The sequence below is a fragment of the Neodiprion lecontei genome, chromosome 3, assembly GCF_021901455.1.
Source record: "Neodiprion lecontei isolate iyNeoLeco1 chromosome 3, iyNeoLeco1.1, whole genome shotgun sequence".
Lineage (NCBI taxonomy): Eukaryota > Metazoa > Arthropoda > Insecta > Hymenoptera > Diprionidae > Neodiprion > Neodiprion lecontei.
Genome location: NC_060262.1, coordinates 17,290,740 through 17,298,943, shown reverse-complemented (window position 1 = coordinate 17,298,943; position 8,204 = coordinate 17,290,740).

Below are 8,204 nucleotides of genomic sequence, written 5' to 3'. Positions count from 1 at the left end.
GTGAGTAAATTTGTGTAACGCAGAACAGCAGGCTTCGTGGGATACATTTTCATTCCATCAGTCATGAAGTAATATGCAATGCGACGGCGATAAGAGGTAAGATTAGAGAGTACCAAAACATGAATTATCATCAGTTCTCATATGAATGACTCGAACAAAGGCTATGCTGACACATGTAATAGAATAAAAGCTTCAGGGCCTTCTGCGATGGCACGGTTGTTTTCCATGCAATTAAAAAACTGCATTTATCACATCAATCTAACCTCGATCCCTAACTTCGAATATATTCAGAGAGCGGTGATAAAAATATTTTAATTCTTCAACATCAGTGTGGAGAATTGGACAGCTTCCTCGCACTGTAGTTTTGATGAAGTATTTAATATTATTGACATGAGTTTAGAAAAACACGTTAAATGTACAGAATATGACCACTATGGTGTGATATTGGTGATAACGTAATCAGTTATGTATATCGTGTAGCGAATGTATTTCGCTGCCCGACTGTCATTTCGCGTGGTAGTGAGATCTTGCTTGGTTTTGAAAGTGCTGCTTAGAAGACAGTATCTAATATAAACGAGAGATCGTACAATCGTATGTAATGTTCCCCATCAGCTTTAAGATTGACATGTACCTCGGCTTGACTCACCGATTGGCAAGCAAGTATCACATCTAGCCCTATTATTCCTTCGATTTCTGTTCAATCGTTCATTATCGTATGAGTTGGAAACTTTTGCCCTCTATAATGCAAACTAAAAAGTTAGCAAATAATTACGAATGATATGATATTTGCAATGTAGTGGGCACTGTGTAACGTAAAGGGCGCCAGTCGCCAAGGCAAGCAAGCGCCGCGCATCAAGTGAGGCGTAGCTGAGGGGGCAAAAGACCCAATTCTAATTGTAAGCGTCAGCTTTAAGCAACTCCATGCACCTGTAATTGTCTTATTAACTGATAAAAGTATTAATCAACATGTGACTGTGTATTCCCAGTTGCCAACTACCCAAATAATAAAATGGTGACGAGGATCCAGACTTACCTACGTAGTACCGGCTACAGAAAAGTCAAGTTGAACCAGCATGCCCGGGGATGACAACGACAGAAACAAAAAGTCTGAAGGAAACGCTAAAATAACCGTAATGGCGGTATCATTGGCTAGCATAAGTTCGATGGATAGTTTTCGTACAGAAGAAGAGTCATGGGCAGTGTACATCGAAAGATTTCAGTGATTTGTGGACTGTAACCAAGTGGAAGAACGGTGAAAGGTCGCCATGTTGCTAATGATCATCGGCAGTAAAACTTACAGACTGCTGAGAAATTTGTGTACGTCAAGGAAATCGTCAGAACTTGTATTCGACGACATCATGAAATCAGAAAACGAGCATATGTTTCCCGAACTATCAATCAGAGCTAAATGATTCAAGTTGTATAGAAGACTGTAAGCAATGGACTAGTCTATTACGTTATACATCGCGGTCTTAAAGAAGATGGTGGCATCGTGTGATTTCGACACAACGCTGAACGATCGGTTACACGGTCGGTTACAGCAAGTCTATACAAGAGAGGCTGATGGGCGGCGACACACCCACATACGAGGCAGCAGTCAAAATTGCTAACTTAATGAAAGCTGCACAAAAAGATGTGTCTAAAATCACACAAGATAATCAGCAATAGGCACAGGTACACAGTATATCAAAGAAAAACCAACAGAAACCTGCCTATCAAAAAGGCAAGGGCAAGAAGCAGAAAGCATCAGAGAGCCAATCACAGATATGCTGGAGATGCGAATAATCGCAAACTAATCACAAAACGGACGACTTTAGATTCAAAACAGTACGCTGTAACCAGTATCAAGAAAATGGACATCTCAGTAGATTTATTTCAGTAAAAGGCGCACAAAGAAAGTTCATCAAGTTGAAAACGATTACGTAACAGAAGAGGAGGGATCAGATGAAGACAAGGATGTGAAAGATTCGACACTAGGCTTGTATTTTAACGAAGTTAAAGACAGTAACGTGGATAGTATCAGTAGGGCGAGAATGGGTTCCAAGAAAACCTCAAAGTAGAAGGTAAGACAGTTCGCTTCGACATTGATACGGAATCAGTCGTAACTATTTAGTCAGAGAAAACGTTCAGCAGAAATTTCCAATCTTTACGATCGAGTCTAACGATATCGCATTATCCACGAACACAAGAGAGGTCCTGAAAGTGATAGGAAAAATCCAGGTATCATTTGAGTTCGGGGGAAAAGTTTATAGGAATTTCCAATAATTATAATAGAATCAAGCAATCAAACGTCGCTGTTGGGCCGTGATTGGTTGAGTTATATTCCGATCAATATAAAAGTTGAAAATAAAACAGAAATAGAAAGTGTAAGATGTATACTATAAAACATTTCAAGGCGATAATCGTTCTGAAAGAAAACAGCACACCGAAATTTTGTAAAGCTCGTAGGGTTCCACACGCAAAGAAAGAACTAATCGAAAAAGAGTTGGGTCATTTAGTAGAAAAAAAATACTGATTCTAGTGACTAGAAGTGATTGGGCAACACAGTGGTAGTAAATCATAAATTTGGTGTGTAATACGAATCATTATTCACTGCCAAGCATCACAGATTTGTTCGCGTCATTTCAAGGAGCTAAGTATTTCACTAAACTTGACTTAATGAACGCGCACCAACAATTATAACTTACCAAAGCAATTTTTCAGGAAACAATTGACAAAATATTAAAGGGAGTAAAAGTACTCTCCTACCTGGACGATCTAATCCCGTTCGGGAGCACACTAGAAGAGTGCTGGGAAATTACAAAAAAGTTAGTAGAACGCTTAAATCAGTTCGAAGTCAGAATTAACGAAAATAATTGCTTTTATGCCAAGAGGAAATTGAATTTCTCTGCTTCAAAATTGATGGAGCGGGTCGACAGATAGTACACTAAAAACGGTGAGACGCTGCCTTGAATCTGAAGATTTGTCGCAACTACGATCATTCATAGGGTTCATAAGGAATTATGCCTGCTTCTTGCCAGATCTATCCACACTATTGAGACCGTTGTACGGTTTGCTAAAAGTATAAAATAGTTGGAATAGGTCCGATACGTGCAGAAAAGTTCGAAACAGTCGAAAAGAATGCTACTGCAATACCGAGTAATTGCACATTACGACCCGACTAAGCCCATTATCCTATCTTGCGACGCATCTCCGTATGGAGCAAGTGCATTCATCTCTCATATCATGCTTGAGGAAGAAGAGAAGCCCGTTGCATTCGCATCCAGAACATTCTCTGAAAGTGAACGTGTTTATGAACAAATAAAAAAAGAAGCTTGCGCGATTATATTTGGTCCGAAAAATTCCGTGTACACTTGGAGACAATGAATCTGTGATGATTTATTTTTTACACTAGACAGTTATGCTGGTAACACAGAGAAACCTGCAGCGCCATAGTCGGCCGAGCGCGAAACAAACTCAATCTCAATATACATAATATAAGCCATGACCGTCAAATCCAACCTTAGAATACCGCGGGGATGATAACTTGTTAGATTGACACGTATTCTAAGGTTAGTATTCGACAGTCATGGGTTATGTTATGTTTATCGAGATGGAGTTTATTTCGCGCTCGGCCTATTATGGCGCTGTAGCTTTCTCTGTATTGCCGAAATAACTGTCTAGTGTAAAAAATTAGCCGTTTCAGATTCATTGTCCCCAAGTATACATTTGTACATAGATCCTAAACCTCTGACAAAAATATGTAGTGATCAATGAGGGGTACCAGAAATGGCTGTAGTACGTTTAACAGGCTGGGCTATAATTCTGGGATCGTACCAGTACACGATCAAATACATACCCAGACATGGGAAACTCGGATGGTTTGAGTAGACTATCACTCAAGTATGAAACTGTGGATAATCCGCGGTACTGTCACGTTTCACACTCGGGCAAGTTACCGTTAGAAGCTAAAGAGATTGGTGAAGCTGCGCTGAAAGACAAGGTTTCGTCAAGAGTATTCGAGTTCACTTATTTCGGATGAGCAGCATTATGTCAGTCAGGCACGACCATTCTTTACGCGCAGAAATTAATTATAAATCGAAAATAATTGTGTTTCATGGGGAAACCGAGTAATCCTTCCTTTAGCACTTCAAGAACAAGTTTTAAGTTTAATCCGCGAAAATCACCCCGGCATTGGAATAGCAAAAATGTTAGCTCGTAGCTATTTTTAGTGACCAAAAATGGACGAAGCAGTGGAGGATGTAGGTAAAAGCTGTATAATTTGCCAAAGCAAGTCAGATAGTGCACAGCCCGTTCCTACTCAATCAATTGGTCCTGGGCTTTTGCAGAGTATAAGAAAACCAACTTTCTAGTGTTATACGACGCGTACTCCAAGTGGATAGAGGTTTCCTTGATGAACGCTACTATATCACAAGCCTTAATCAGTAAACTCCGAGCATAATTTGCCGTGTTCGGTTGACCAGAATTAATGGTAAATGATAATGGACTACATTAGTGTTGGACGCGGTCGATGCGTTTTTTGAATTTAACGGTATCAAACATATGACGAGCCCGCCTTACCACCCTAACAATAAATTAAATGGGGCTGCGTAAGGTACCGTAAAAATAGTAAAGCGAGCACTAATGATGAGCGGAACGGTTAACAAAGAACAGTACAACATCAGTTGGATTCGTATCCACTTAGTTACCGTAGCACCCCTCACTCTGTGACCAAGAAATCGACGGCAGAATTATTCTTGAAACGTAAACCAAGAACATCTCTGTCCATGCTTTAATCTAATCTCAACAAAGATATGAAAAATGAAACTAATGAAAAAGTGAGCAATGCTCGTAGTGAAATACAGTATTTAAAAAGGGACACAAAGTGTTTGTAAAAATTGTCAAAGAGGAGAAAGTAAACTGGATTCCAGGAGTTATTGGTGATCAGGTTTCGTCAGGTGCCTGACGAAAGCGGACACAACTCAACGGAACCAACAAGGTTTCCACTACCAACATCTCACGATCAGGTAGTTCACAATGAACCTCAGGTGATCAATAAAGCACTCAATAAAAATCCAGAAAATGTTGAGGTACCAGTTGTACCACCAACGGTAGAACAAGAGCCTGCAACTCCTAGGATTGGGAAATCTAGTCGTAACCATAAACTAAAGCAAATCCTGGATATTTAAGAGATTAACATTGTAATAAGTGTGAGATAATGCAGTATAGAGTGTATACGGATAGAGTGTAGTGATAAGCAAAAGCAAGACTACCATAGTCTCGGTTTTGGTCTTGCACTCTCAGACGATTTTTGCAAGATTCTTGCAGTCTTGCTTTCTTCCACGCTAATCACTAGTATCGCTACTAGTTTTAGCAGATGAAAAATCCATCACATCCCCGTCACTCACGTTTTGACAATTTGTATCACTTACTTTGTGTCTCCAGACTGTAAAATTTCTCGTTTATGTTGGGTGGCGGAGTCATGGAGTCACCCGAGCTACCGACGAGTCGACGCAAGTTGCGACTAGTGCATCGGGCCGTCGGCGGCGTCGGCTACAAAGAACGTGTACCTAAATCCTAATGACGGCCAATGCAAAAATATATACTAGAATTGTACTAATATTATTATTATTATTAGTAGTATGGTATTATTATTGTGTTAGCTAATATTAGTTAGTCCTACGGTACTAGCTAGAGTGAAATACCCTTCTTTATTCTTTACCTAGTTCAAACATTGCACAAGTGTATAGCAAAACTGCAAGAGTCTTGCAGGGTTGTTCTTGGTCTTGGTCTTGATCTTGCAAAAATGCAATGATGCAAACCCAAGACCAATTTCGCTCATCACTAATACAGTGCCAGCGGCCATGACAAGCAAGCGCCGCGCATCAAGTTATGCGCATCTGTGGGGGTAGGAGACCCAATTTCATGTATGTCTTATTGATTAACAAAAGTATTGCTCAACATGTGACTGTGTATTCCCAGTTCCCGGCTCTCCAGATACTAAAATATTGATAATAACGTAGTCAAATATGTATATCATGTGGCGAATGTATTTCATTGCCTGATTATTGTTTGGCATAGTTGTGAAATCTAACTCGATGATGAATATGCTGCTTGGAAGACCATATCTTATATAGACGAGAAACCGTAAAATCGTATGTGATGTTCCCATCCGCTTTCAGATACACATGTACCTTGGCTTCGCACACCGATTGGCATCATGTAGATTGGAAACTTTTGTGCTACACAATGTAAGCTATAAGGTTGGCAAATAATTACTTAAGCACTATTCATGGTTTCATATATTCTTTGAGTCATAACTTTGCGTGTATAAAATGTATTATGCTCTGTTTTATTTAATCTATTTTTCTATGTATTCTGAACATTCAAATATTCTTTCTAGATTTTAGACACTAAAAGCTTTGATTGAATCAGAATTGGTGTGATGTGAGCATGGGCAGCTAATTTTTCAAATATGGACTATCAAACGCAGGATCAAATACCCGCATTGACGACGTTTGATGCACCTTAAAGTTGTACGAAAAATACTGTGAATAGATTCTAGGATGATAGTCGAAGGGGCCAGTCGCTTTGAAATCATCAACGATTCAAAAGTGACTTCCTGGTGATTTCTAACATTAAAAAACAGTTTGAATTTGAGAGATTCTCAGTGATTTTAATCTGATTCCTCTTGAGGAATCGTAATTATTAGACTACTTTAAATTAATTTGACAAACAGCGGAGTTCTCGATAAGGCTGGATGTAAAGCTAGTAGTATTGCGAAGCCTAAGTGTATGCTCATGTAATTGGGTAAACTTGGTTTGACAATCCATAGCACTTTCGAACCAACTAGATACTGCAATATAACCGTCTTAGATTAACCATGATTTTGTTCCAAAACAATTATAAAATCTAAATTTCGAAGTTATCGTTACCTACTAAAAGTAGATTATACATAAGAACAAGTAACAAATAATTTTGTACAAAAAGTAGTGATGTCCCCCCAAAACGAACCTCTGGTGCAAAAGCCTTTCGCAAAGTACATTAAAAATGTGTTCTCATCCTCTATTACAAAAGATTCAAATCACATACTACTGCCAAGTACATATCTGTTAACTCACGATGAAAGTATGATTGAAACTTGAACCTTAGGTTCCAGATCTCTTTGGAATCACACTACTGCCACACTGGGGTCAAACTGACCCTAAACTTATTCAACTACAAATGATAATTAAGTATGATTGAAAAAAAAATAACCCTTAAATTGATGAAAATTCAGAAAAATATTAAATTGGTTCGTGGTACTTTGCAGGCCTCTTTAGAACAATACCTTGAAGAATAAATCAAATTCTATCATTACCGTTTCATGCCTTGAAAGAGGCTCGCCAAGTTTCACGTAACAATTTAATTTGTTATCTGGATTTTCATCAACGTATAAGGTATTTTGTTTTTTATTTATACTCTGTAGTTGGATGAGTTTAGGGTCGGTTTGCACTAGTGTGGCAGTAGTGTAATTCCAGAGAGATGCAGAAGCCTAGGTTCAAGTTTCAACTATACTTTTATCGTGAATTACCAGATATATACTTGGCATCAGTATGTGATTTGAATCATTTGTGATAAAGAATAAGAACACATTTTGAATACATTTTGTGAGAGATTTTTGCACCAGAGGTACGTTTTGGGGGGATTAATACTTAAGGGCAAGGTTTCTGATTAGCACGTAGTGCCTTGGCGATATGTTAGCGCGAGACGATTGGTGCGCAGAAGCAAACGGTGAAGCGTTAATTGGTTGAGTCGTTGTTAAAGCAAAAAGCCCTATCCCTAGTTCTGGGAATAAGGGCTTCTCTGGTAGTGAACTTTCCATTATTTCTCATTCACGTTTCCTATATTTAGTTTACGAAGCCATCTTGATTGAGCGGTGACAGAGTTTGAAATCTATTGCAAGTGCTTATTGCTTTGAACCCTTGCAGCTTGTATCATAAATTAAGGGTTTCATATATGACCTAAGGTTGAAAGATGTAATGGTTAAATGTGAGAATTATACAAACGCCGGTTAGCGCCCCATAGATATGAGCTTAGCTTATGAAATAACGGACAATGTGGCATGTAAGTACTATCGATGCAACAGTATTGCACGTTATGATGGTAACTATGTATGTCGGCATTAGGCTAAAAACTACGGTAAGAGTGCGCAGGACGCTCTTATGGTAACTGCACGTCGGTAA